Here is an 8,210-nt window from a genome sequence, read left to right on the forward strand (position 1 = left end):
CATGCATTTCTCCTCCCTTCATGCTACAATTTGGCTCACAAACTTGCCTGTTATAAAGGGAAAGAAAGTAGCTTGGGGCCTTTCAACCTGTTTTTGTACTTGTTTGTGCCTCCTTGGAGGCTGGAAGAGGGGACTTTCCACTGTCACCTCTTCTTCCTCATGCATTTACATAGTTTCTGTCCTATTTTGTCCCCTTTGCCTCAAATCAGAGCTCTCCCTCCAGCAAACAGAACTGGAACAAAAGGGTACACGACTAACTTTATTTAAAAAACATGGCAGTTGGGTGCAGGCCACCTGCAATGATTTATTCCTTCTTTGACAACCAGCCATAGGGCATCCTGAGCATGTTACATGGTTTTACTTAGCTGCTTTTTCCCTATCTGTGAAGCAGGGCAGCAATATTTTCTATAGCACCAGCAGGTCATGAGGTGGATGTCACCAGCTTGCTTTGAGACCCTTCTTAGTTAAAATAGTATAAGCAAAATAGTGCCATTTATAGTGCGTATGCAGCTTTTTTTGATTCAGTCTGGAAGCAGAGCAGGGTCTAATGAAAGAGAGGTGGAAAAAAGAAGAGAGGACATGCTGCCCTCATGAGGTGCCTGTCAGTAACTCCATGATAAGAAAAAAACAAAAGCATTTTGGGGAAATGCCAGCTAGCAATGCCGAGAAACCACTGACCCAGACTGGAACGGCCTTGAAGGAGGAGGAGGGACAGAGCAGAAATGGATGCATCACCCTCGGGACAAATATTTTGTCAATTTAGCCCAAGCGGCAGTACCACATGGAATAACAAATGAATTTCTACAGTGCAAATCCTTCTAAGCTTCATGCTATGAAATGATCCTTGGGAAAATGGCACTATTTGGTGACAGCTCAGTTAAATGAGGTTTTTCCCTCTAAAGGAAAATCCTGACCACCACAAAAATGGGCAATTTCCTGCCTACTTCTGCCAGGGGTTCAAGGGACCACCTTTTGCAGCTGAAAGGGCAGGAAGAAAAATGCTGATAAAGAGCTTTCTCTACTTTGCTTTGTGGTTATCTTTTCTTCTTCTGGGCTGGGGGACTTGAAGGTGAGGATGTTTTAACAGGCTATAAAAGGCTATAAGAGAAGCCTGGTGGGAATTTGAACTCCTTCTGTGGTTTGATCATTTACTGGTTCCCTGGTTTCTCCCAGATCTGGTCACTGATCATGCATAGGGAGGTTTTCCCCAAATAGTTTCCAGCTTTGCTCTGTGCTTTGTGTTGTGCTTTGGTCAGGGTTACACAGTGCAGGATGGCCCTCCCATCTTGGTTGACCAAGCCAAATACCAACCTCTGTGCCGAAATCTCATATTCCCGTTGTGTGGCATCCCAAAAACACTCGTACTGTTGGTTTCTTAAGATAAGCATTGCTGTCTCATTAACTTCTCTGAGTCAGGTACGAGAAAGAACTGGACTGACTTTTTTTTCTATTCTCCCACCCTGAGAGCATGAGTTTTGGGGAAATTAGCTCAGTTCTCCAAACATTAAGTTCTCTGACTAGATTTGGTTATAGACACCAATAGCTGCCATCAAGCTGTTGCCCATTTTCTCTGCTGTCAGATGAGCTTTTCCATGTCAAGGCTGTAATGCCAACAGAGCATGAAGAGCCATCGACCTCCATCCTGACCACAGGTTTATCCCTGACCTAGTGACTGGGCTGCTGAATGTCTTGAGACACATCTTGTTCAATGAACTAACAGGACGGTTAGGAAGTAGCATATAGCTGTCCCATATGACCTGTTGGAGGTAGTGGATGGAAGATACCTTATCCAAATCGGTTGTACAGCAGCAGAAACCATCCTACCCATCCATTCTCCCTCCTTGTCACGTCAGAAGGCCTGGATGTGCCTTCCAACAAATTCTTTCTAAATGGAGGTCCAGGTTTCATCAGTGAAGAGTCAGTCAAAATGTTATGACCTACAAATGATATCTAGTAAGTGAAAGATCAAGAAAGTCTTGATGGTTTGGTGTAATGGCATTATATTGTTCTGGAGGTGCTTATAGCTGATGAGAGTACAAGGTTTTGGTACAAACGCTGTGCTGGTGAGGCTTCACAGCCAGTGGGCTCCCAGCCAATGTGTATATTGAGTTTTTTTCTCCTTATGTATGCTTAGCTTTCATACTCATTAGCAGATCATCCTGCAGTGGCTTTCCATTCAAAGGGCCTTAAAGAGCTCTATAAACATTCCACAGAAGGATTTACTTTGCCCGTTGGTGAAATGCAACCACTTCGGGGGTGGAAAGCACAACCATTACTCACCACATGAAGTGAGGAAATCAAAATGTCACATCTGCAAGACGAAAATGAAGGTGCAGTAAAGGGAGGGACTTCAATTCAGGCAGAATTCAGAAATAAATTTCCTTCAGGGACTTCTGGCAATGTGGCAGGGGATATTTCATGACCATACCTATACAGGAGCTTAGGATTTTTGCATCTTGCTTGGAAGACAGTCCTTGCAGCAACTTGCAGACGCAGTGCTTATTCAGTGGTGAACCACCGGCATTTGGCCTTGATATACGGTCCACTGAAATCAGAGAGCATCTTCTGGTTCATTTACATGGGCTTTCAATGTAGTCTCCAGTGAGAGTGAGTCACTGGTGACAACCACTTTGAGGTGGGTGGGTGTGATGGACTCCATGTGCTAAAAGGTCACTGAGCTGCATTAGTGTGGTAAGTTTGAAGACGACACTAAGTTGGGAGGGAGCGTAGATCAGCTCAAGCATAGGAAGGCTCTGCAGAGGGATCTGGACAGGCTGGATCGATGGGCCGAGGCCAATTGTATGAGGTTCAACAAGGCCAAGTGCCGGGTCCTGCCCTTGGGTCACAACAACCCCATGCAACGCTACAGGCTTGGGGACGAGTGGCTGGAAAGCTGCCCCGCAGAAAAGGACCTGGGGGTGTTGGTCGACAGCCGGCTGAAGATGAGCCAGCAGTGTGCCCAGGTGGCCAAGAAGGCCACCGGCATCCTGGCCTGTGTCAGAAACAGTGTGGCCAGCGGGAGTAGGGAGGTGATCGTGCCCCTGTACTCGGCGCTGATGAGGCCGCACCTCGAATGCTGTGTTCAGTTTTGGGCCCCTCACTCCAAGAAGGACATTGAGGTGCTGGAGAGTGTCCAGAGAAGGACGACGGAGCTGGTGAGGGGTCTGGAGCACAAGTCTGATGAGGAGCGGCTGAGGGAGCTGGGGTTGTTCAGTCTGGAGAAGAGGAGGCTGAGGGGAGACCTTATCGCTCTCTACAATTAACTGAAAGGGGGTTGTGGTGAGGTGGGTGTTGGTCTAGCTGGTAACTAGTGACAGGACAAGAGGAAATGGCCTCAAGTTGCACCAGGGGAGGTTTAGGCTGGATATTAGGAAAAATTTCTTTCCTGAGAGAGTGGTGAAGCACTGGCAGAGGCTGCCCAGGGAGGTGGTGGAGTCACCCTCCCTGGAGGTGTTCAAGGAACGTGTGGACGTGGCACTGCGGGACATGGTTTAGTGGGCATGGTGGGGTTGGGTTGATGGTTGGACTTGATGAACTTACAGGTCTTTTCCAGCCTAAAGGATTCTGTGATTCTGTGTGATTCTGTAGATGGTCCTGTGCAGAGTCAGTGTCTTGTGAGCAAGCAGAAAGCTGTAACTGATTTAATTTCTCAGACGTAAAAGATGCTTCAGTGGCTGATCTGAAGTTGTAGAACTACTTTCAGAGCAAAGAAGTTGCTTGTTGTCAGTTCCTTCTCCAGAGCAATCGCTTGTCTTGCTTTGAAATTAGATACACTGAAACTTTCTATTAATGAATAATGATCCCAAGGGAAAATAGCATTTGAGCTATTTTTGTGCCATGCACTTAAGCTATTGGAAGCTAACACATCAGCTCAGTGTATGATCCTATTAACAGTTTTTCTAATTTCTTTTCAAACTCCTATAATTTAAAAAAAACCCCAAACCACAGAAGATGCAGACATGTTATCATCAGTCCAAGAAGCATCATCAACAGCAGACAAAACACGTGTATTAGAACAGGGAGTTTCAGAGGAAGCCTGCTTTTAACAGCGCACCCCTAGGACAGTCCCCAGAATGATCAACACCGTAGTACATAAGCTAAGACCTGTAACATTTACACAGAATCACAGAGTCATTAAGGTTGGAGAAGACCTGTAAGATCATCAAGTCCAACCATCAACCCAACCCCACCATGCCCACTAAACCATGTCCCGCAGTGCCACGTCCACACGTTCCTTGAACCCCTCCAGGGATGGTGACTCCACCACCTCCCTGGGCAGCCTCTTCCAGTGCTTCACCACTCTCTCAGTATGTAATGTTAGATCTGGTGTAATCCCAAAGCAGCGAGTGACTTCTCCTGTAACCAGCTGAAAACTCTGGGAAAAAAAATCTTGGAAAATACTATTCCTTATCCCAAGCTGATTAATCCTCCTTTTCTTTTTTCCTGCTCTGCCTTTTAGTTCATTGTTTGTACGGTTAAATAAATCGGTTCAGCTGCCTCTGTTCACTTACGAAGCACGTTCAGTAATCACGTAAATTTGTACAGCAACTTCCATTCTACAGCACATTAATGACTTGGGGTTTTGGTTTTATATCTGATCCAAAATAACATTTTCCCAACTATTGCAACAGCAATTCAAAGGGCAAAACAACACCTTACCAAGCCTTATGAAGCAGGATGCAAGCACTCCCACACTTGAAGCTCATATATAGTCCCCACAAAGCCAAGAACTCCTGTGTTTAATGTAGACTTGTCCCTGAGTAAGCGCACTGCGGGCTTTAATCCCGAAGGTCATTTCCAGGAGGCCTTTTAAAACATCCTCATCCCAAACTATCTCGTCCTGATTCTGCCTCGCTTGTCAAACCTGGGAAGATCGCAGCACGACTTTGTGGGGCAGCAATTCTCTTTTACCGCACTCAAAACGTAATACATCAAGAAATGGCTCATGTTGTTTCCAAAGCAAGAAGCTTTTTGTGAGGTTCTTTGAACATTTATTGAACTTGTTAAACTTTTTCCTAGTAAAAGCTTTTCTTTATGGCCACAGTGATGAGGTAATAACGTCTTTCTGAAGGCAGTTTTTACAACCCCCTGCCACTTGACCCCCCTGAGCTCTTTTGGACAATAAGCTTTTGTTCCGCTTTTTCAACAAGCAAATTCAAACAACTTCTAAAGTAATTGGCAACCCTCTCGCAGGAGTAAACATGCTGAAATACATTTTCCAAAGAAAAAACTTCAGGTTCACATACTCAGGTTACACTGTAACCGGTGGGTGAGATTCCTGTAGCAAAACTGAGTGCAATATCCCTAAAGTTTGCCAGTATCTTAGATCCATGCATCCATCATCCCCTGAAAACAAGGCAAATAACAAGAGATTTTAAAGGCAGCAGAAAAAAAAGTTGGATTTGCTCTTAAAGAAAAACTTTCTAGGATAGTTAAGAAGGTTGGAACAGATCGATTCCATCACAGGTTGGTAAAAAAAATGTGTCAGGGCTAATTCAAGTACAACTACTGCTGCAGCATTCATCGCTGAACTGAGTTGCATCATGATGTCTTGGCCATTTGGTGAACCTCATCCCAAGCCAGCATGAGTTGATGAGGGGTTTTTTTGCAAACCCTCACCATAAGCTTGATCAAAACCCCACCAAAGATGCTTAAATGTAATCTGTTGATGTCAGTGGATTTGCGATCAGCGTATCTTGGTCGGATGACTTCGGTCTACCAACACGTTTCTCAAGTAATCTGTTGATGTCAGTGGATTTGCGATCAGCGTATCTTGGTTGGATGACTTCGGTCTACCAACACGTTTCTCAAGCTACCCAGAAAAACCAACAAAACAAACAACACCCTTTCCCCCAGACCACGATGTTTTAGTATATTGAAGGCTTCAAAGAACTAGCACACACATGGTTTTAAAGCAATGTGGTTTTAAAGCAATATGGTTTAAAGCAATAAGTGTTTTCCCAGAAATTAGGTTTGGTTTATGGGGTGTTGCTCCATATTTTGCAATTGTGCTGTGAAGACTCTGACAAGGGAAGACCCCAGGTGCCAAACACTGAAGTCCACATAGCAAAAAGACACTCAGTGCCTAAAGAAATTACCAAAATTACCAAGTACTTCTTGTACAACCTAGTCGGTATGGGAATAAAGCTGGTTTGTAAAGGTTGATGTAGGCATCACCTTGTTCTGAGATAGTGCTGCTGTTCTCCTTCATGACTCTATCTCATTTAAAATGTATTTTTTTTCCCCTACCTCATTTAAAATATGTGTTTGAGTCTGAGAAGGAAGTTTTTCCATTACAATAATAGCTCTTCTAAGCACCAGGATAATAACAGATATTCCAAGCATCATTTGCACTCCAAAGCACCAGGAATTCCCTTCCATGTCCTCCATGGAAACTGTCTCTTAACGGTTGTGAGCTGATTTGAAGATGTCTTCTACTGAACAGGGGTATTGTCTGTACACGTAATGTGACCAGAATAACTTGATGGTATATCAAAAATACAATGAATTCCCTCTATCTGATACAGAGTTTAGCTATATTGGGAGACTCAGGCCACTGACGGTAGATTAATGAAATCAATTAACAAAACCATTTATGCAGCTGACAGAGATGGTGAAGTGCAAATATTGGCCAATTTACTTGCAAATTAGTAAACTCCCCTTGAAGTTTAATGTGGTATAATGTGACACACTTTTTCAGCATTTTTCTGAAAATCTTCATGTAGACCAGTACTTTTATAGTTCCAGCTCATATCTTAATGGCTCTTCAGCTGATGCTCACAGACATATATTGCTATTAATTCAAAACCAAGGGCCTTCATAGCAAAAAGATTTGACCTTTATTGTGCTTATTTCACTGTCAGCCTCTGATATATTGCATAGGGATGACTAGAAAGTCTTAGGGAGCTGCAAGTGTCTTATATCAGTTTAAAACAACCTCTGGGGATAGAGCAAACATATTCGCTTTCGACTAGAAATACTCAGAAATGCTTTGGACGTAAAAGGGCCCAGCGTTTAGCACCCACAAAACCAGTCTCTCATATTAGTCTCTGTTGCTTAAGCTTGATCTCTCCAAAGGCACAGCCAAACAAGCTCTTTTAACCACACATCTGTAGCTCTAAATTACATTATTTAATAGGCATTCAGTGGCAAAACTTAAGCTTTTTCCTCTTCTTTAAATAGCTCACAAACTTGAAGTATTTAGCTCTGCACTTGGAATCCTTCCATCCACCAGTGAAGTATATTTGCTCATTTGAGTGATTTTGCAATGATCTCATACCCCAATAAGAAGCATATTTGACCCAATCTGTGGCAGAAGTAGGAATTATCGTTAGCCACAAGGTCATTGCATCCTTTCCCAAAGCTTCTGGCATGCCAAAACTTGCAATAAAGTCTATTAGATAATCTCCGTAATGACCTGCGGCAGTATCTCTCCACCACGTGTCATTTGAAAGGACGCTAACCCATCTGTCTCCAATTCAGTGCCACCAAGCAAAAAGAGTACTGATCTATCAGTGCTTCAAGAAATGGCACTTAAGTTTTCAAACAGCATTTCTCACAATTCCTAAGTGGTATTTCATCCAGCATTCTCCAAATGTCTTTTTAAGATACGCTTTATTCTGCAAGACGGTTTACCCTATTTTTTAAAAATTGCATTTTGAAATTCTGTTAATAATAATTTTAATTATTTTCTGGCTTTGCTTTCCACAGAAAATGTCCGGAAGAAACTGTCTCTCACTTTCCATAAGGTCAAAGTGAGGATCTGCTGGTGTGAGTTTAGACCACATGTGAACACAAGACCTGCTCCGTAATCAGATGTTTTTGAAACCCACTTTTTTTTTTCCTGTTTGCCTGTTGGATTCGCCTGAGGAAAAATGAAGATTGTAGAATCATAGAATGGGTTGGGTTGGAAGTCACCTTAAAGATCATCTAGTTCCAACCCCCCTGCCGTGGGCAGGGACACCTTCCACCAGATCAGGTTGCCCAAAGTCCCGTCCAACCTGGCCTTGGATGCTTCCCATGATGGGGCATCCACAGCTTCTCTGGGCAACCTGTGCCTCACTTCCCTCATAGTAAAGAATTTCTTCCTCATGTCTAATCTAGATCCACCCTCTTTTAGTTTAAAACCATTACCCCTTGTCCTGTCGCTGCAGACCCTACTAAAAAGCCTGTCCCCATCTTTCTTATAAGCCCCCTTTAAGTACCGGAAG

Source organism: Gavia stellata, chromosome 1 (genome assembly GCF_030936135.1).
Source record: "Gavia stellata isolate bGavSte3 chromosome 1, bGavSte3.hap2, whole genome shotgun sequence".
Taxonomy (NCBI): domain Eukaryota; kingdom Metazoa; phylum Chordata; class Aves; order Gaviiformes; family Gaviidae; genus Gavia; species Gavia stellata.